Source organism: Prinia subflava, chromosome 7 (genome assembly GCF_021018805.1).
Source record: "Prinia subflava isolate CZ2003 ecotype Zambia chromosome 7, Cam_Psub_1.2, whole genome shotgun sequence".
NCBI lineage: Eukaryota > Metazoa > Chordata > Aves > Passeriformes > Cisticolidae > Prinia > Prinia subflava.
In genome coordinates this window covers 27,774,335-27,796,490 of record NC_086253.1, presented here as the reverse complement: position 1 = coordinate 27,796,490, position 22,156 = coordinate 27,774,335, and the positions used below count along the sequence as shown (strand labels likewise).

The following is a 22,156-nucleotide window of genomic DNA, read 5'->3' as shown; positions in this document are numbered from 1 at the left end:
CAGGTTACTGCACCGTAACCCTGTGCTGCTGGACAAAATGAGAGCACATTTTTTCCCCTGCTGGTGTTATAAACGCCAGGACAAATTTATTGCCAAATTCAATAGTTTGGTTTATTAACATCTAAATTACAAAATTTAGAATCAAATTATAACAATTTCAAACAATAAAAACAAAACAATACGAACCCTACGAACAGCAAACTTACTTGACTGAAGTTCTCCCGGGAAAAGTAGAGCTAAGGGTGACCCCAGAGACACAGGACCTGGCAGCCTTGTCTCTAGCTGGGTTCACAAACTTGCTCACCTAAAGACCCAACTTCAATACACTTAGTTTCCTTCTCGGCAACTTTCCTCTCATTGTTTCTCTAATCATCGACCATTAACTTTATTTACATTAAATCTCGAAAGGGTCCCTGGGCACATTCAAATGCTAATGTCCAGAGTTAGTCCTTGCTTTGAGTAACTGCCATAGAGGTGTGTGATGACCGGTGTAAGTCCTTGCTGGCACGTCTTTGCTGGCACGTAGCGTTTGACCGTTGCGAGTCCCGATGAGTTGAGCTGCACGTAGGCAGAGGCAAGTCGTTCTCACCTTCCATTTTTGGAACCCAGAAGATCAGGGAGGTGCTTTCCAGAAGTTCGTGAAACGTGCGGGTTTGAGCAGACACACACATACCTTTATATAATATATATATCACATCACAGTTCCCAATCTATAATTATTTATAGAACATGAATTAAACAACTACATTTCTCACAACTCCCCCATTTCTTTTCTTTTGTCAATAATTTTAATTCATGTTTTGTATTTTACTTAATTGTTTTCTTCCCTCGAGTTTCTTGTTCTTTGGAGAAACACCTGATTAGCGATTCTTGAACTATGTTTGCCTTTTCTGCTTTTCTTCTATCTTTCTAATTCCCATGTCCCTGACTGCCTCTGAGTGCCAGCTAATTACTTGTGCTTTAACAGGGGTAACTTTTTGGAGGAGCCTTAGGTCACAGGGCTAGTTCTTCACCGAGCGCACAGCTTGGTTCACACTCTCTAGAGTGATCCGCAGAAGCTTCCCTCTGTCTGGCCTAGCGTCTGTCGGGTTGCAACTGAACAACGGGGAAGTTTCTTCGCGACAGCAGGGGCTCTCTGCTCGGACCCTCGGGGTGGTTCGGACGGCATACTTCTTTTTCAAAAATTCCCCACCGAGATTACTTTACTTGTTCTGGCACTACATTAGTTCGACGGCACTCCGTGGCTAACACTTGGGCCTTTAGATCTAATTTTCTCTTTAACTCCTTTTTGTATATTGAATACTACCCGGGATAATTTGGTTCTATCAATCCCAAACGTGTGGCACAGTTTAAGAATCGCATAGTCAGAGTCTGTTTTTTTTTAGAACACTTGGGGCATAACCCCAGCGGCCCCCCTCCTACTCTCACTTGCAGTGCACTACCCAAATTTTTAAGACAATAATTGTATTTGAAATGGATATATGGACTGCAGGGGCATCTAGGTTCAGAGCAGCGCATGGATATTTCTTCTGCCATTTGCTTCTGATATCCTGGGGTTGGAGTTCTTTCTCCTTAAATTTCTGGAGCTCTGGATTCACTCTTCTTGATGTTTTAACACTTTCTTTCTGGTTACTCTTCCCTCTCTCAGTCCTCCTTGTCGGGTGGTTATTAAGTTTCCTTTGAGGCTCCTTTAGGCTGCAGCTTAATATTTCTAGGGTGTTGGCATCTTCGGTGTAGCCGGACCCTCAGATCTCTGGGGGAAGAGATGACTTTCCATTCGGGGTTTTCTCTCGGGGCTGTTAGTTTCTTAACTCTGGAGGCGTGTGTCCAGCCTCTTTCAGCTGTTCGGATGGCTGTATCTGTAGTTAAAAGGACAAGAAAGGGTCCCTCCCAATGAGGGGTTAATGACACCGCTTTCTAAGCTTTGATCAGTACTTTATCTCTTGGTTGTATCTCATGATTATACATCGAAATCTTGCAACTTCTTCAGATTGAATTTACCTGATATAAAATTCTAAACTAGCCCAATCCCTGGATCACTATGATTTTCACTTCACTATTCACTCAATGTACTATACAATCTAGAATTTTTCTTCTTTTTTGTACTGTTACAGGAAAAATCAGAAAGAAAATTTTACTTTTTATTAAACGAGGTTTATACTGAAACATACAAACAATTTTTTTTATATCTTACTAATACTTCTGATAATGTCTACTGGATATATAGCGAGCAAACAATAAACACTAAGACTACTCTAAATCTTATAGTATTAACACAGGTTTTAGCTTTTTAAAGAAAAATTCAGTTTAAAAAAAATCATAGATGAGCACAAACAATTTGGGCTTATTTCAAGAACCAAACTCAGCACATTCAGAGTGATTTGGCATACAGACAAACATTCATAAAACTCAGTATCTTACAATGTTCGGTGACAACAGCAGTTTCTAGGACAATCAGCTGTTAAGGTTACACACATCCTCACTCAGTTTCTACAGTTTCAGTGTAATGAGTCTGCACTACTGCTAATTAACTGAACTACAAATTTATATTCTAGACCTCTACTCAGCACATTCTTCAGATACACACAGCTAAAAGAAGGACGCAACTTGAGTGAGACAGTGGGACCACCTTGTCCTTATTTTTGATGTGCACCCTGCTATGGCCATTCTCACTCAGCCTCTAAGAAGCATCTGCCTTCACAACTGCTTCTCACTTTTGCTTCAGCTACTTCTAATGATCAGCAAAATTAACACAATTCTAGAAGCACTATCGGACCTTTCAGCTCTGCTGTTAGCTTGATGGCGACACTTCTTATTTTGGTTTGTAATTCTACTGCTTCGTAGCAATTGTGACTACACTCCTCAGATCTTCCCCAGGACCGAAACGGAGTTCTAACTCCGGGGAATTTACCAGAATTGCCTCATATTTCAATAGCCGGGATTCAGTAAGCTATTTAAAACATACTCCACCGGTTTCCTGGCTCTCGCTCACTCTTGTGTAAGAACTCTATACGCCGTGTGATTGCTAACATCTACGAAAAGCTGGAACTCCCGGTTAATATACCGGGGCAGTTCCCGTCAGCTACTCGTGCAGATCTGTCTACAAACCATTTCTCACAGACAGGATTAGCTGCAGACCCCTATTTCAGCGTGGCAAGATACAATCTTGCAGCAGTAGCTGAAGTGACTTTTTCACTTCATCAGAGAGCCAATTCAAACAATCAGTGAGCAGTACAACTTAATAAAGGATAATTTTAAGCAAAATTTGTACAAATTAAGAGAAAAACTTAAGACTTCACCCATAATCCCGGGGGAGTATTTTAACAAGACAGAAAAAAACAAAGCACACTAAATAGAAGAAACTATTACAAAGAGCAGAACTTACTCTGTAATAAACTATACATTACTTAAATTTGGAACTTAAAACCCAGAAAAGTTTTTTAAAGCCAGGAGTCACTGTAAACATCAGGCCCCGGTAATCAGACAGCTTTATCTAGTACAATTATCAGAACATTAACACTACTGCTTTTTACTTCAGTCTAAAAAAAACTTCACAAACTTAGCCTTTCTTAACAAGCAAACTCGAGATAACTTGTGCTTAATTCTCAAAGTAAAGCTCTTGTATTTGCTATTTATTCTTGCGTATTATTAAACTTGAATACACAAGCAAACACTGACTAAACTTAACACCGGTGACAAAATGCTGCTTCTCTTACATTACTTACTCTCTACTCTTGAAAACACAGGCACTAGGGCAACCTCAAGGTTCACATCTTCTAAATTGAGGAGCAAGTAAGAAGACATAATATCAAAGGGACAACACAAACTATCTCCTTCTAAGGAGTCAATAATTAAAATTAAGAATCTCGGTTCCTAACTAGATAAAATACATACAGAATAGGAACTGCAAAGAATAAAGAAAAATCTTGTAACTACCAACACAGAGAATTATACTACTTTCCCAACTTAATACTAGAATCTTGACTCTAATTACTATTCTAACACTATCTCGACAGAAAGATTTAGTTTCTTGCCTCTCAACAGCTACTTTAATTTTGGCTTCACTGGCCACATGCTTCAACCTTTTGAAAGAAAAACTGAAACACACAAAACCTTTGCAGTACACTGTCTGCTAACACAAATGCTATATTCTTGCTCAAGCTAACAAGCCGAATTCAAAATGTAGCAATAGACGAGCTACATCTACTATACTATCAACTTTTTGATTTGCACAAAATCTTCACATGCAGCAGACAGACAACTAAAAGGAAGATATATTTTCAGCTTTTTAAGAACAAACACCTAGGTATTTCTTACGCATAAGTATAGCTCTCATTCTTGGTCTCTTCTCTCAATACTTTTATCTATTTTTGCTTCCTATTTCGCCTTACAGGGCGGTTTTCTGCCCCGGGCAGCCTCGTCTAATTACTTTAAACTGCCGCTTTCCTTCGTCTCCCGGTAACTATGGACTGACTTGCCCTGCCGCTTGCGGGAAGGGGCGGGTTTCGTTTTATTCTCACGTTAGTGAAAAAAAAAAAAAAACAACTCAGCTGATCTCGTCTAGGAGAAAAAAACTCTTAAAGCAAAATACACAACTCTAGGGAGTCTCCAAAATGTATTCAGCTTGAAGTAAAAGATCTACTACTACTAAGGAAAAGAGTAGGCAAGATTCTTTTTAATCCTTTTTCTATCTTTTTCTCCTTTTGCAGACTCACGTGAATTCTCGCATTTCTAATTTGCACGCTTCCCAACACTACTAGTTATTCTCTAATGCATTCTAATTCACCTTTGGTAATTTCTGTTTTGCTCTACTGTCAAATTTCTTACGGGAATGCTTCTTTTCTCTCATTTTTCTTCCCGGGCCATTTTTGCTCTCACACCAACTGTCTCACTCCGAATCCTTCCCGGGCTCTTCAAGATCTCTTTCGGGGGTCCTGGTTTTAGCTAGGGCTCTAACTGGTGTATACCTGTCTGGTTTATTTTTCCACCCTTCGTTTTCCTTACCCTTCTTCTCTTTCTCTCTATATTTTAGCGTCGGTGGCCGAGGTGCGGGGTCAGGACCAGAAACGGGGGCAGGATTCCCTCTCGGGAATCTCCTTGAACGGGAGGGAGGTTTCTGGAGTGGCCGCTGAGCTCGGGGCTCCGCATGGGTCTCGGATGGCAGTGCTAACTCTGCCCCTGAGAAGGCCGGGGAGGAGGAAGTGGTAGGGGTAGGGGCTGGCAGGACGGGGGCCACTGAGCCGTGAGAGAAGTTTATCCTGTAGTCTAGTTCATTCTGTGTTTCCCTTTCTTCAGAACACAGCTTTACTCGTACCTTATACCATAACAGAACGTATGCTAATTCTTCAAATTTTCTCCTTTTCTTCTTCGCTACATGTTCTCACAGAGCTTCCCATGCCCATTCGTCAAAAGTACCAAACACAGGCTATATAATATTAGGTCTTATCTCCTTTCCTCCCTAAACATTCATACACAAATAAATCATCTGATCTTTAGATGCTCTTCTCTTAATTGGGCATTCTTGCCAACTTTGCAATAACTTTCTTAATGGACTTTTCCGAGGAATTTCAAGAGCAGCTCTTGCTGAGGTTTCCCTTAAGGAATCTTCCCGATCTCTGCTGAGATCTGATCCCATACTCTCCGTGGCACAGAAGTTATGGGATACCAAAAATTAAATCTCGAGTTTCCGAACTCGATGCTGTTAACTTAATGATCTAACGGATGACCGTTCCGTGGATGTTCGGTTAACGGCGGGGCTCTGTAACCGCTACTGAAAAAATTAAGCGACCCCCCTGGTCGTGGTCAAGAAGGCTTACTCGTCTCCGAACTCAAAAAGGGACGTCTTCTTTCCTTCAGGACCCCCTGGTGACCTCCCCCACCCCGTCGGGTAACACTCACACACGAAGCGAAATATCACACGTTTTAATCGCTTCCCTGTCGGTCGGCTGTGTCCCTTGCGGGAGCAGCGGAAACGCGACCTTAAGGTCTGCTCTCGCTTCGTGATAAATCACGTCTCATTCACACACACACTCACACGCACATACACGTTTTCAAGCACTTGGTCACCCTTACTCAACCACGCTATACTTACGGTTCTTTTCCTGCGTGGATTCTTCGTGCACTTAGATTTTTACGAGTGAAACAATACCACGGTTCTAGGGGAAAACCCCTGCTGAGTTCTCGAGTCTCCCCAAGCTAGCTTGTCTTAATGCCTAATCTCTTTGCTGTTGTGGGTTCTGGGTTCGTAAAGCCAGTTCGTTCTTCCGGACTTACCCGCTCTGCCAGGCCGCTTTTTACGGCGGGACGCCTCCCGGTCAGAAGCAGGGATCTGTAGAATATTTAAAACTGGCCCCACGTTGGGCGCCAAAATTGTTATAAACGCCAGGACAAATTTATTGCCAAATTCAATAGTTTGGTTTATTAACATCTAAATTACAAAATTTAGAATCAAATTATAACAATTTCAAACAATAAAAACAAAACAATACGAACCCCACGAACAGCAAACTTACTTGACTGAAGTTCTCCCGGGAAAAGTAGAGCCAAGGGTGACCCCAGAGACACAGGACCTGGCAGCCTTGTCTCTAGCTGGGTTCACAAACTTGCCCACCTAAAGACCCAACTTAAATACACTTAGTTTCCCTCTCGGCAACTTTCCTCCCATTGTTTCTCTAATCATCGACCATTAACTTTATTTACATTAAATCTCGAAAGGGTCCCTGGGCACATTCAAATGCTAATGTCCAGAGTTAGTCCTTGCTTTGAGTAACTGCCGTAGAGGTGTGTGATGACCGGTGTAAGTCCTTGCTGGCACGTCTTTGCTGGCACGTAGCGTTTGACCGTTGCGAGTCCCGATGAGTTGAGCTGCACGTAGGCAGAGGCAAGTCGTTCTCACCTTCCATTTTTGGAACCCAGAAGATCAGGGAGGTGCTTTCCAGAAGTTCGTGAAACGTGCGGGTTTGAGCAGACACACACATACCTTTATATAATATATATATCACAGTTCCCAATCTATAATTATTTATAGAACATGAATTAAACAACTACATTTCCCACAGCTGGCATGTTAGAAGAATATATTACTCCTGCTTTGATGGGAGCAGCTTAGCAATGTGTATGACAAGGACAGGGACCAGGACTGTGAGTACTAACCTTACCTATGTCCTAGGCCTTCAGAAACAGGTGAAGGCAAAATACTGTGTTCACTGGTTACTTACACAGTTTACATCTCTTATTGACTTTGAAAAAGTCTTGCATAATTCATGCAACTCTCCCTGGCTTTGGTACTTAAGAATTGTAGATCCTTTTGTATGGAATCTCCTGTTTTAGTGCAGGCTGTGCTGCTTTGGGATTGTGCTGCCTGTTACAGCCAGAGCAGGCCACAGAACTTCCTAACCATGTAGCATTGTAGTGGTTAGGAAGTTAGGAAGTGGTTAGGAAGTGGTCTTGCTGTGGGACACTTAGAAAAGGAGGAATACCTGGGAATGGGCTGATCATCCAGCATGCTGTCATTATTTTAAGTGCTTTGTAGTAAGGAGTAGTATTGCTAACGATCTCATCTGTAAGTTTTGAGCTTGCAGCACCACAAGTGAGTGTATCTCCAGTGCTTGTAGAATGATCCCAGACCCCATAAGCATGTCATTATTTGCTGAACTGGTAGATCTCCAGAAAGTTGCAGCACTTTATTCAAGTATTTGTGAACATAGAGGAGCCAGGCTGGCCTGTAAGAAGTGGCTCTTGTGGGAGGTTAGTGTGTGAGTTTCCTAATGTACATTAGAAACGCTGAGGAAATACGTATTTTTTCATCTTAAATTATGATCTTAATGAGAGTAAAAGATAATAAGCTGCTTAATAAAAAAAGATACTTCAAAACACAGTAATACAGCTAATTTAATATTTCAAATTCTGAGAATCTTGTTGCTGTTATAAATAGAACATAAGTCTCCATTTTTGTGCTTGAGTAAAGTTTTTAATGAAATAGTTAATAACAGTTTCTGGCATTTAAGGGCATTTGAAGTGTTTGGTGGTTATTTCGTTGCATGTTAATTGCAATGTCAGGGAGTGCCTGTTGAGTTTTGGCTATCCTTGGCATGCACCCTGGCAGAACAGTGTTCCAGCAGTTGGGAGGTTGCTGTTGAGAAGATGGCTGTGAATACAGAGAAGGTGTACTCCAGCTGGTGTGCTAAGGTAGATGGGATGTAATTTTTCAGATTACTCTCGCTAGAGAAATGTTAAATGCTTGGATATTTATCAGCCATCCAAAAGCCTCAAGATACATTAGGAGAAAAAACCTGTCTTGTTTCATGTGGTAACTTTCCCAGACCTTAGTTCCCCAAAGCTTAATTCGAAACCTACATGTGAAGTTGTAAAAGGATAAAAAAATATTTTGCCAAAATCTGCTTATTTCCTTGGCTCAGTTAATAACTAGGAAATTTTCCTTGATTGGAAGCTGTAGGGTGTTGCCTTTTTTTCAGCCTGATTTCCTAAGAAAATGTGATTTATGCTTTTTCCTTGTTTTCTCTCATTCTTTCCTTACATATTCACCAGCAGCTTTTGAAATAGTTAATCAATTGTAGCCATGTTTGTAGGAGGGATGGAAATCACAGACTGTGATGTAACCACAGGTTTTGGGAAAATGGGCAAGCTGGGTAGAGAGAAATGTGTCACTGCCCTCTCTTGAGAGAGAGATAATGCAATGGGAATTTGGTACTGACCTGTTTTTTTCAGCATGCACTGGGTCTGTCTTGGATAGGAGAACAGGGGTTGTGTGCGTCATCAGGGCTTGAGGAGACAGGAAGAATATTGGGCTGGAAAGGAATGGGGACCAACAATATAGCAGTGTGACAGTATAGCAAAATAATAATAAAATAATGTTTTTCTGTCAGCATAAGAAAAAAAGACAGTATTTCCCAAATTGGATTTCCAGTAAACCCACTCCTCTGTCTTGTAACAGAGTGAGTTGTTGAAAAGCAGGAGCTGAATTTATGTCTGGAATGGCATTTCTCAGCTTCTTTACTGTCGGTATTTGCATTACCTATTTGTCATAATAAACAGCAGACTGAAATCTGCCTCATTATGATCAACTTGAAGATTTTTATCTCAACAGAGAAATGTAGAGTGTCCTACTGCTTGGTTTAGAAAAACTGAAAAGCTTAGTAATGGTAAAAGTGAAGAAAACTTTATTAGCTTGTGCTGCTTTCATTTCTGGAGAATTCGCTGCTGTATAATATGAAATATACTTGTCAAGCCTTTAGTAACTGACATAATCTTCACAAATTTTAATTTATTGATTTCGAGTATTAAAATAGTTCATTTTTAAAATATCATAGTGGACTGCAAAATAGGTGGTTTTGACTTGTGCTTATTTTAAATTAGTTTTCATAGTAACAACAAATACTCTAAAGGAAAAAAGGGTTTTCCTCTATTGTGAGTAGAAAAGCAAGTAGCAGCATGAATCACAGCTTCCAAGAACTGTCAGAATAGGAATGCAGATTCTCTCTCTCTCTCATGCACACACACACACACACACACACACACACACTTTCCTGTCAGTTTTAATGTAGTAATGGGATTTAATGAAGTTTTCTTGCCATCCACAGCAGCAACATCCATTATGTGTAATCAAGCTACTGCTAGCAGTTGTGTATTAGAGAACAACAGTTCAGAGCTAGTTTGGTAGTTCCACTGATAATTCCTTAACCTCTCAGCAAGTTTACATATAATATATTTTTCTGGAAGTGTTTTTGTTGTTAAATAGTTCTACTTCATTTTTAGATAGTTTTTTTTTCTCAGCTCAGAAGCTTTAGCTACACATTTTGTGCTGTCCTAGAGCTTTTCATGATGTTTCATAGATAATAAGGTAGTCTGAGCCTTGAGAAGCTTGTGATCAGAATTTCACTGACATAGAAAATGATAACAGTGACCTCAGAAAGGGGGACAAGGATTCAAATTAATAAGCAAGTCATAGTGAGTGAATTAAACAAGTTCTCATTTCTAAGAACATAAGATAGATCAACAACAAGTAATATGAGAATATAGAAGTAAAAGACAAGAATAAAGCAAGTCCAAATAATATGCAGACTTGGAGGAAAAGAAGCAAAATATTTTGCAGGATCTGGAAAGCATAATGAAATCAGAAAAGTAGTCTGAATCAAGAGGAAGAGTAACTAGAAGGTTTTATGAAATAAGACAGGAAAAAGATCTATAGAAACTTTAAAATTATGTTGATGGGTTTAGCTCTTCTAAAGAGAAAAAAATGAGATGAGAAGGATTTGAGAATATGCTGTTTTTATCCATTTGGCAGGGAATTTAGGACACAAATTCTAGTACTAAGATATGGTTTTTTAATCCTTTAAGCAATTTAGCTGTCACTTGAACTTATTTTTAAAGTGAGTGGCAAAACAACAGGCAGCTGTGCCTGAAAATTTCATCTCAGCCATTCCTGTTGCTCTGTCACTACCTTCTATTACACACAATTTTTCTACAAGCTGGAGGACTTCATATGAATTTCAGTACAATTCAGGGTGGGACTGCAGAAGTTTTTAATATCAGTGGTGATTGACATACATTTTATCTGTGTCAAAAGGATCACAAACCCTTTTCACTAAAATAACTGAAGTCACTTTTCCAAATTATTTTAGTTAAATTTGTACTGCCTTTATATAGACAATTAGATTTGTGATTGATTTAGATTGAGTTACATTAAACTTTGTTGCCAACATTAGAAATGAAAAATAATCTTTCATAAACTGGCATAGATTTTTTTTTAAAAAATACACCTAAACTTCCTGCCCTATAGAATATAGCTTGCCATTTCTTGTCTACATACTGGTATTTGATTCAAATCATTGATTTCTAACATTAGAATATTTCCTTTGACATTACAAGAACAGATATGTAGGTGATAACAGTCTGCATTTCTTATCCCATTAGACTTGGCAGTAGATCTTCCTTGAACGTGGGCATTCTTCTTCTCCAAGCTGACAGCTTCTTTCTGTGTTAGATGTATTGGGGGACAAGGTGGTAAAGAACAGGGGTTTAGAAGTTACTTTGTTTTGGTTATTTTATGTCAAAGGAAATCTGCCTATCCTTGCATACAATGGAAGGGAATAGATTTATCTATGCCATAAAGGGTATACTTTGCCACATGGGAGTACTGAATAGAAAATATCGGCAGTGGGTAACTAGGAGTAGATTTTTCCAGCAGGTTTATCATCAGTTAGATGTTATTACCAAGTTGGTGCATGTGTATTTAAAACACAGCATGGTGTGTAGGAATATAGAATTTATGGTCTGTAGCAGGTGGGGAGTTATTTCTTGAACCAGTAGAGTATTTGTGCATAGAAATCTGTTTTATAGTTAACTTTTGCTCAGCACATCTTACTGAAATTGGTTTTTTATTAGTGAGGGGTGTTTGATTAGTGACGGGAGTCTTGCGCTGCTGCATGCCATGTTCTCTGAGAGTTTCAGCTTGTATTCTTAGGTACTTCATGTATACTGTTTGAACCCTAGCACACACAGTTAAGATTTTATTTATGGCATTTTCTTTCCAGAAGTTTGCATAGTACATTATTGCTGTTCTGCAAGGTCATAATACAATCCAAAGCAATTGTAATGCAATAATTGTAATATTAATATTCTGTAGACATCATTACATCTGTAAAGTTCATGCTGCCATTGGGCTATTGCATTTGTCTTGCAGGTTTGGATTTCAAACAGTGCCAGAGCTACATAAAAGCTGATGTGTAGTGTTGAAGTTCTCCTTCATGAGTATTTACATCATTCTATTGAAAAGAAAAATTGGAAAATGAAATTGTGGGCAATTTAAGGATGTAAAATGACTGAAATGGCACGAGAGAAAACAGAAATAATCAAGGGCTCATCCCCAAAAGTTTTTTCGAACAGATAAATTTTCATTAAACCAGGGTTTTTTTTGTTGTTTTTCAGAAGACTGTGCCAAAGAAGACTTTTACTCAGATGACATCACATTTGGACTACTAATGCTACCTACCCACTCTACAAGGCACAATGCATTTCTAGGTAATTTAAGTAAGTATGTAGATTTTATTGCTACTAGAACAGTAGTGTTTTAAACAGAAATATCTCTTTTTCAACCTCAGGCAAGGTAGACATTCCACTTCAATTTGAGATTCAAATTAATGGTGTGTGTGGGCAAGAATAAACTTCAAATAAGCTTTTTATAAGCTTTTATCCTGTACACTGGAGCATGGAATGAAACAACTGAGCTGTACCTGAGCTGCCTTGGAAACTAGAAGGAAGAAAAGACCCAGACCTTATGAAGGCACTGTCCTCTGCAGTCCAGCATGCTGATGTGGCCCTGTGGTTTCTGGAGACTAAACTAGTATCTCTCCCGGGGATGTGTTGCGGTGAATGAGCCATGCTCACTGCTTTTCTGAGTGCTTTTTTCCTCTTTGTTTGGGTTTTTTGTGTGGTGTGGGTTTTGTTTTTTTTCGGGGGGGAAGGGTGTGGTTTTTGCAGATGCTCTTGTTGAGATGGCTTAATACCCCATTCATGTAAGGATATTGCAGAAGAATGCATTTTAATGAGTTCAAGTACCACTACCTCTGTTCACATGTCACCTTGTTTATGAAGGAGTTGCCTCTCCTTGCTTCCTTGATTAGGCACTGTGTACTGTCCAGCTGAGGATAGGCCAGGAGATGCAGATTTTCATCTTTGCAAGATTTGTCTATGTTGTATCTTGCAGTAAGGTTGCTGATTGCTGTGTGCATCACACAGAGGAAGCACAGAACAACCGGTTAGTTTGTTTATGGTCCATCTTTTGAGCAACAAAGGGATTTTGATTCAATGTATCATGAGGATCATGGCCATGGCCCTCTGTAGACTTCATGTATGTGTTTTATGTTTTATCTTTCTAAGTAGGTGTGGTTTTTTTGACTTGGTCAAAACATACACTTTTATACTGGGTCAAAAAAAAACCCCAAGAAATGGATCTATTTATGTAGAACAGACATTGTGCCAATCTTGCTGAAATGAGATTTTGTCTTGCTGACAGAAAGCCTTCTTGTATTCCTAGTGGTTTATAATGCATTGGAGATGCTTGGTCATGCATGAAGTTTGGTCATGAATGGAATTACAGGTAGCAGTGCTTGTGGTTAATGATGCTTGACGTTTTCTGTTCCAGAACCCTGGTTTTAGTTGCTTATAATTTACTAAGACTCTGTTACATGTCTCCTTCACCTAAAATTGGACCAAACATCAGCTTGTGCCTGAGAATGAGTTGAGAGGGAAGAACATACTGTTTTCTAGATGCAAAATGCAATGAAAATCTTGCCACTGGAAAAATAAGGCACCTGCATATGCTGGAGGAAGCACTCAAGGTTTTAGGAGAAACCAATTGTTATGCTGCAGTATTTTTTTCTGCTATCCCACTTACATTAGGCAGCATGATAGATTTCTGAAAATATGTTTTGTACCAGTTCAATGAATTTCCTAAATCCATTTCATCTGTTCAAATCAAATGAGATAGATATATTCCAAATCCTTTTAGTCATAAGCAGACAGAGCTACTGAGCATGTTCTAGCTGGACTGTGAGAAGTAAACAGGTCTAATCTCCACGACTCCATTGTAGTGTCAGGTACAAACACCGAGTAAGATTTTCTTCTGTACTCTTTGTGCTTTTCCTTAACTTTATTACCCATCTGCTGTTGATTTGTCCTTCAAATTCTGCTTCAGCAGTATATTTCCATAACTGTTGTCCATTTTTTCATTCAATTTTTCTCTGTTCTTTGCTTTTTTTCCTTATTGCTACTCTAATCTTCACAAGAGATCAGAATAAAATTGATCTTTTTGGACAGTGCAGGCTGTGTGTGGTTTAAAGTTATGAAAAATTATTTTTGAGCATCCTGAAAACCTCTGTTTGTTGTGCATCTTTGATGTTGCATTTCAGCTAATATTTTTAGAACATGAAGACCATATTTCTTCTGAAATGGCAAAGCAATATACTTAAAATTTTCAGATGATGTACATGTAAAATTTTGTATAGTGTTGTTTTTCTTAAAAGACAATTTTTCTTTAGGAATTGCTCTAAAGAGGTCTGATTTTTTTTGTTTTCAACTAAATTTAGCAAATGCAGAGAGAAGCCCATTCTTTCATTTGCAAAATCTTCTGGAAATTTATTTGGATGTTGTATACTGAGTGTCAGTGAAACTAGGTGAGTCTGAATAGTTTGGTTATTCTAAGCAACTAATGAATTAATTGTATGTAGAAAAAAAAGACTAAAAAATCCTGTTTGTAACTTACAGTTCTTGGAGAAACTCTGGCATCTAATCTAAAATCTAGAAGATTAAATTGTTACATAAATTACATAGCCTAGAAAAAAAAAGGGCAGCGATTAAGCAATATATTCCTGGCTTTACATCTAAGGTAAAAAGGTGTGTATACACCAAATATATTTTATCTAGTGTTTCTTTAATGACGTTCTTGCATTACATAAATTGCTTGATTAGCTTCCCTTACTATTTCTTTGTTCCTGTGGCTATTCTCTGAGATGATGTTTATAACCAGGCTAATTTCAGTATTACTGTAGACTAACGTTCCTGTGTCATTAGCTGATTTTTATCAGTTCCCATAGTTGGTTAGCATGGGATTTAGAGACTGATTTGAGTCATTGCAGTAAATGCATGATCATTTTTACCCCTTTTAAATTTTGTTTGAGTTAGGGCAAGTTAAATCACAGTTGCAATGCTTATAAACCTGTCTCAGACTATACTATCTGAATTTCCAGGGAAAAAACAATACTGACACCTCTGTCTGAAAGTTCAGAGATGCAAGAATATTTACTTTTCCCTTACTGTATTTAATAGCACAGGTATTAGGAGGAAATGAATAAATAAATGAGAGAAAAGCTGAAAGAAATAAGGTAGAAACAAGAAGAGAAGTAAAATATTTGAAGTGAGAAAACAGGACATAAAAGATGAAGTAAGTAAGCAAAGAGAAGAGAAATGAAGCCTAAGGAGTAGAGATATCTTAATTTATGGCTTCTGCTGAATTCTGGCACAGAGGAAATAAATTTTTTGTGGAAGCCAGTAGATGGTCTTTTATAATTATTTCATTTTTCAATTGTGGGGCATTATGAGGAATGCTTACAGAGTTTTTCTGGAGTCTTTTAGTGCAATCAAGTATTCTGTTTGTGACATGACATCTCTGTTGATTAGTCTGGTTTGAAAAGGTAGGGTATAACTCTCATGTACGCATTACAATTGTGATTTGGATGATTAAAATGGCTTTGGAGAAAATCTCACTGTTGTCTCCCCTTACCACTTGCTTGGCTCAGTGTGTTTGAACTACATTCCTTTCTCAGAAAAATAGTCTGTGAGTTCTGCTGCAGGTGCAGAGTGCTCTTCTGTCTCTACTGGGGACATAGAGTTCTGCATCAATCATGAAATTCCTGGAGAAATTTGAATGGTCCATGTGATAGTGATGTTTGCTTCTGGAGACCAGATGAAATCTAATCCAAAATAAGCCCTCGTGAACAGCTAGCATAGGAGTGTCAGCACCAGCTGCTTTGATCTACTGGTCCATTTCTGTGGTCTCAGGTTACTTTCTAATGGGGACAGGGCCATAGTTGTTCACTTTGGTTATAGGTCAGTAGATGAGGGCAGTGAACACTAAGATATGTATCTGTGCTACAAGTCCAGCCATAAGCTTGGGTGCTGATTTTGAAAAATTTTAAAGTGCCAAGAATACTCTTTTTCAATTTTGGTAATATAAACCATCGATGAAGCACATAAATACTGTAAATGCCGGTGGTTCAAACAACTAAGTTATAACTGCCTTTTGTAATTCTGATGGATTAGTTTGGGTTTTTTCCATGCTTATAGTTTTAACAGTTAAACAGAGGAGTCTTCTGATGTATTTGATTTTATAATTTTTGTATAGAATTTGAAAATATGTATGCTTCCTGCCCCAAATAGTTTGCTTGAGCTGCTCATCTGCATCGATAAAATCCCAAGGCCAGTGTTTTATGGCAGTCATTAAGTAAGAACAAGACACAAAATGAAAAAGAGATGGTCTTTGCAGTTTTTTGCAGTTTATTACCCTTTTTTGTGCCTTAGCTGTCATGAATAATGACAGACTTTTTTTTTTTGCCTGGAATGAATTCCTCAGTTGTTAAGGTGTTGAAAATCTAAGTAATATTTAGGGACTGGTGTTAAATCATTTTGTCTTGAAATAGCAGTTGAAAGAGTACTCTCCATCTGCCCTGTTTAATTTTAAGTTCAGAGTTTCCCAAGAATTTTGCATGCTTAACTGTAGTATTATATCCCACATATCTAAGCCAATAATTAGGACTAAATTCACTAAATTCATAGCTACTCCTAATTAGGACTAGCTATGTTTCCTGTTTATGAGATTTTTGCAGAATCTCAACCTTGGCTTTCAGCTTTTTTCAAAAAAATTTCCAACATTCAATTAAGATTTCTGTTGACAGGGATGTTTAAACCTACAGTCTTTTAATATAATCATTAAAATCCACCCAAAACTATTAAGCTTGTAACAGCATAAGTAGCAGCAGCATTTTGAAACTGTTTGAAAAAAGTCACCGGCTTTAAGAAAAACAATAAAATTATTTGCAGTATTATTTAATTTGTTCAAAATTGAGATATAAGCCTCAATTTAAAATGAAGAAAAATGTTGAGAGTCAAAATGTGAGTTGTAAGCCAGTAAGTTCTGAAGACTCCTCATTATTTTAAGTAATCTTGCCTTAAGAATATTTCACTGTTATATTGAAATATTGAATTGTGTATTTTTTAATGTGTTTGCTGTGAGTAAACTGTTTCAAGCTTTAATGTGTGCTTGAATACAATACACCTGGTTTTTTATTACCGTGTTAGCATATGGCCTGAACATAAAATTCATGTTAGTTTCAGGATTTCCTGTGAATATTGATAACTTTTGGTGTCCCATTTCTCAGTACCAGTGTTTCATACGCCACTAGCAAGATCCTAGGTCTTTGAAACCATTATCTCAGTGTGGTGAGCAAAAGGGAATTAAATAAAACCTGATAGTAATTTTGGTTTTTGATAACTGATATATTAATTGTAAAATGAAATAGCTATAATACTTTTATAAATATTTCTTAGTGTTGCTTTTAGGGACTTAAGTGCTGGATGACGTAAGTCAGGTTTGTTAGTTAAGTGGGAAAAGAGCCCTCTGAGGGATAAAACCACCCACTGTGAAGGGGCCTTGGTCCCAGCAGTGAAAGTCTCTGATGGTGGGAGTCACTGCCAGAGTGGCTCCTGGATGGTCAGACAGGGAACTTTGCTTGACATTGGGATCTCAAGAGTGCTGGGAAGACTTTGAGAGGCAGGAAATAAGCACTCAGAAAAATGTGCCTTGGTACATAGAAATAATGTGGTCTGATGGTTCTATGAAAGAAAAATGTGAGAATTGTAGAAGATAAAAATTTTAAAAACTGAGGAAGGACTTTTAAAGTTACACAAATGTAGCAAGTGTGATCCTAAATAGTTGATACGATTTTTTTATTAAGTATTGTAGATGGTAAAAAGGACTAATAATTCTCACAGAAATAATTCGGAGGACTCATTTGAAACTTTGTAGCATTTATATGGCATGTCAGGATAGAATCTGAATTTCCAAAATACAAAAATACAAAAAGGAGGTGAATTTGTGATCTGTTCCCCACCCTTAATCTAATCTTGAAAGTTCTTATCTTAAATGTTGTAGCTGCAAAGTTTATAAGTGCTTGGAGTAGAATTTCCTGATACATTTTGTCTTTCAGTCAATATTGTGATCCTAAAATATTTTTGAAAGAATAGGAGACACATGACAGAATTATGCTATGAGCATAGAATTAGTCTGCTAGGTATTGAAAGTCTTCCTTATAAAAATTCCCAGTGCCTGAAAAGTAATATTCTCATCATAATTAATCAACTTAATTTATAATTAAATTGATTTGAGCCAATATTTTGAAGATAATACTGATATATGAGAAGAAGGAATTTGTTGTTTGTCTTTTGCTGTTTCTCTGGTGACCCTCAGAAGGTGAATTCATTAGGTTTTCTGGACTTAGCTTAGCACAAGCTCTGAAAGTTTCAGAGGGAGTGCATGCTTCTACTGCTCAGGAGAATACAGAAAAAGTGAGAAAATTTGTTATCTACATAAATAGATAATACTTCAGAAGCAAAGAATGTTCAAAAATGTTAAATGTTACAGTGTTACTTTGAACTATAATTTTTCTTTAACCTTCATTTCCTGAATATTCATAAATTCAGTTTTGTTCAGTGCTCTAATGTTTGAATTAAGTAGATATTCTTCCTTTATTTCCACGTAAGAATATATGCAAAGTGATTACAGTAAAGTTAAATTAAAATTGAAGTTGTTTTTATATACTTTTCCCTGTTGTTGCAGTGCTGTTTCTGTTTAATTCATGCACAAATATCTTTTTTATTGCAATAATGTAGCATCTTTTCTACCTGAACAAGTCCAATGACTGACTAAATGCTGGCTGATTGCATTTCCTTTGGATCCTTGCTTGTAGCAGGGTGGCAAAAGGATACCTAGCATCTATACTGGAAGTGGTTACTGAGTGTTTTGCCAAAAGTTTCTACAGACAATAAAACCAAACTTGTTTTTTCTTAGTTTTATTCATTCTTTAGCCAAAACAAGAGTTTACTTCCTCTCTGTATCAATTGCAAAACTCTTCTGTTTTGTTGCTTTTTTGGCAGTTGTGTTTCTGTTTTGGATTGGTTGGTTGGTTGGGTTTGTTTGTTTAATTGTTTTTCTTTTTGGGAGGAGGGCTATCCCCTTGTTAAGGCACTTCTTGCCTTTGTAATATGAAGTACTTGTACTTTATCTCAAATCTTGCAATCACTGTAATTTCAGTTGAGCCCAGATTCTTCTGTTCAGAGTTCTGACAAAAGAGTAATTCCAGTGTTTTCTTTAGTGAAATTAAAGTCTGGAATTCTGTAAGTATAGTGTTGAATTTTATTTACAGTGTAAGCTTGTTTTTTCTATAACAGGTAGTTGTATTGAGGGATAAACTGAAGAATCTGGCAGACACTAGAATTCTAGAAAACTAAGTCCTTTACTTCTGTTAAAGCTTATTAACCATAGGCATATAATAGTAAGCATGCTAATACAGAAGTGTGTTTTGCCACAAATTTTTTGGATAGAATCATAGGCTTGGTTTGAAAAAGACCTTAAAGATCATCTAGTTCCAATCCCCCTCCCCCAAGAGTAGGGAATGCCATTCACTAGATCATATTGCTCAGAGTCACATCCAACGTGGCTTCAAACACTTCCAGGGATGGATCATCCACAGCTTCTCTGGAAACCTGTCCCAGTGCCTCAGCACCCTCTGAATAAAGTATTTCTTTCTAATATCTAATCTAAATCTTTGCTCTTTTAGTTTTAAACAGTTCCTCCTTGTTCTGTAATTATCTGCTTGTGTAAAAAATTGTTCTCCCTTTTATTTAAAGCCCCCTTCAAGTACCGGAAGGCTGCAGTGAGGTTTCTGTGGCGCCTTCTCTCCTTCAGGCTGGAGAACCTCAGCTCTCTCAGCTTGTCTTCAATAGGAGAGGTGCTCCAGTCTTCTGATCATCTTTGTGGCCTCCTCTGCTCCTGCTCTAACAGGCCCACATCTTTCTTGTGTTGAGGCTCCAAGAGCTGGATGCAGTCACCCCTTGTCACTGGCTTTCATCTGGACATAGAGTCATTTGACCACAACTTTCTGGCTGTGTCCATCCATCCAGTTAGTTTTCCCTCCAACAGTCCACTATTTAAAACTATGTCTTTCCAATTTGGCAAAAAGGATGTTGTGTGAGACCATGTCAAAGGCCTTACCTCTAAGTACAGTCTAGTTAGATGATATTGCTTGGTCTTAACCTTGTCAGCTGTTGCTCCATCATAGGAGGCCACCAGATTGGTCAGGCATGATTTGCCCTTAGTGAAGCTGTGCTGGCTCTCTCTAATAACCTCCTTGTGTTGTATGTGCCTTAAAATTGCTTCCATGATCTTCCCAGACACAGAGGTGAGGCTCATTGTTCTGTGATTCCCTGGATCTTCATTGCTCCCTTTTTTGAAAAATAGGACTGATGTTTATGTTTTTCCAGTCAGCAGAGTTTTCGTCTGACTGCCATGGCTTTTCAAATACAATGGGGAGTGGCATGGCAACATCATTTCATCAGGTCCCATAGATTGGTGGCTATTCAGTTTCATCAAGTGGTCCCAAACCTGCTCTTCTCTTACAGTGAAAATACACTGAAATGACCATCCCCTAGTGCTTCCCGTGTTTTGTTTTGTTCTTTTTTCAGCTACTTCATTCATCTTCCTTTTGTTAGCACTTTGTGGTCTCCAAAATGATGTGCAGGACTTCTGTGGAAAGTGGTGGGTGGAGGTAGGGAGGAGGAGCTGCTTATTTAGTAATTTTTGCCTTGGACTGCGCTTCAGTGTTGTAGCTTAAAATTTTCCAACTGTCTCATTTTATGGAAATTTGAACTCTCACATCTTTGTTTTTGAAGATGCTTTCCAGTGAAGTATACTGCCTACTCCATTTTTCAGGCAGGCAAAAAGTCCAGTCTTCACAAAAGCTTTACAGAATAATTTAGCTGTGCATGAGTCACCCATGCGGGGAAATTCAGGTACCAGAAGCACTTCCACAGCTGCACAAGTCATGGATTGTGCAATCAACTTGTAAAAAAAAAAATGGTGACTATCACTAAATATTTTTAGAAGTGTTTTACTTACATGTATGCATTTCTTTGTGATATAGATAATTAAGTTTCAGATAAAATATTAGCTTTCTGAAACACCTGTCATATGTTCTTGGATGGTGCTGTTGTAATTTTTTTAAAATTATGTCCATTTGGTATACCTCTACAATTGTATTACAAATAGCTGCCGTTGGTATAAAATATTCATCAGATTTTCTTAGTCTCAAATTATTAATTTAGAGGAATATCCTTGTAAAAGTGTCTGTACTGAGGATCATCCTAAAACCATCCAAGTGGGTGCCAATTAACATGCTGTTTGATAAATAGGTAGACAACTAAGCAACACATCAGGTATATATATTTACATTTTGCTTGAGATTCACATTTACTCTAAGGCTGAGTTCTGAGTTTGTTTTCATATCTAGAAGCTGATCCATGAGTCTGGATGAGTAAGAGTAAGTCGCATTCTGCCCAGAAGTTTAATTTGTCATGGATTGTCATGTGAGAGGCAACAGCGTATGGGAAAGTAAAGATGTTTCATTTAAATATGATGCAGGCTTCTCAAGTAGTAACTACAATGCTCATTTCTTTGAGCACGAATTTGAATCTTTTTTTTTCCTAATTTTGCTCTCTGGTTGTGATTTAACACATGGTGTAGGTCAGCATGAAATGCCACTGTTGCCAAAAGATGTCTAACTTGGTGATTTGCTGCTTCCCCTTCCCCTGTGCCAACATAGTTTTTGAGCAGTCTGAGCAATCAACAAATACAGTTGATTTAGCTGAATGAAACATTTGGATTAGTTTGGGGCTCGATCAGTTTTAGGCTCTGTTGACTGATCACATATTTATGCTAGGTGAAGAGAGGGAGCTTAATGTGGCCGTGGAAATGAGGGGTCAGAGTAATGACCAAAGGTTAACATTACGCAAACTTTTGGCTTGATCAAGGAGATTGTTAAATGAGCTTACAAATGTAAGTAGCTGTTAGGGCGTGAAGTGCCTGGTCTCTGTAGCCATGGAGTTACTGGTGTGGTTGGTGTGTATTGCTCTTGCTATCTTTCATGTGGTAATTCTTCATCTGTGGACAGATTCAGAGGAAGTACTTAGTCTCACTTCTCCTGCATTCTAGGTGAATACCCTGACCACAAGTTAGGAATAAGTCTTTGTCTCCTAGTTAGAGAAAACCAACAAAAGAAAAAAGGGCAAAACAAAAAAAAAAAAAGCTAAAATCTCCCAACAGAACAAAACCACCTACAAAAATCTCTTGAGTTCATTTTGTTTAGTTGTCTGGCATGGCGTGCCAGTTCTCTTCCGACCCCTCCATTGCTTTTTCTTGTGGGCATAACTGAGAATCAGTAAGATGCTTCTGGATGTGCTAGATAATTGCATCTTAAAGCAGTAAGTTGATGATATAAAATAATTTGATGTCGCTTAAAACTGATTTAAG

The 22,156-nt window shown here is 38.1% G+C and overlaps 1 protein-coding gene across 10 annotated transcripts in view; it reads left to right on the top strand.

Moving 5' to 3' along the window:
• The window catches only part of CLOCK (clock circadian regulator), a 72,078-nt gene that overhangs the window by 5,290 nt on the left and 44,632 nt on the right, over positions 1 to 22,156 (top strand). For 5 of the 10 annotated variants that reach the window (XM_063401971.1, XM_063401961.1, XM_063401966.1 and 2 more), the window contains one exon: positions 11,947 to 12,048. The gene's annotated coding sequence lies outside the window, so the exon portion shown is untranslated. Of the gene's footprint in view, positions 1 to 11,946; positions 12,049 to 14,105; positions 14,193 to 22,156 lie in introns of all 10 variants that reach the window. The other 5 variants (XM_063401968.1, XM_063401970.1, XM_063401965.1 and 2 more) reach the window with 5 other exon arrangements.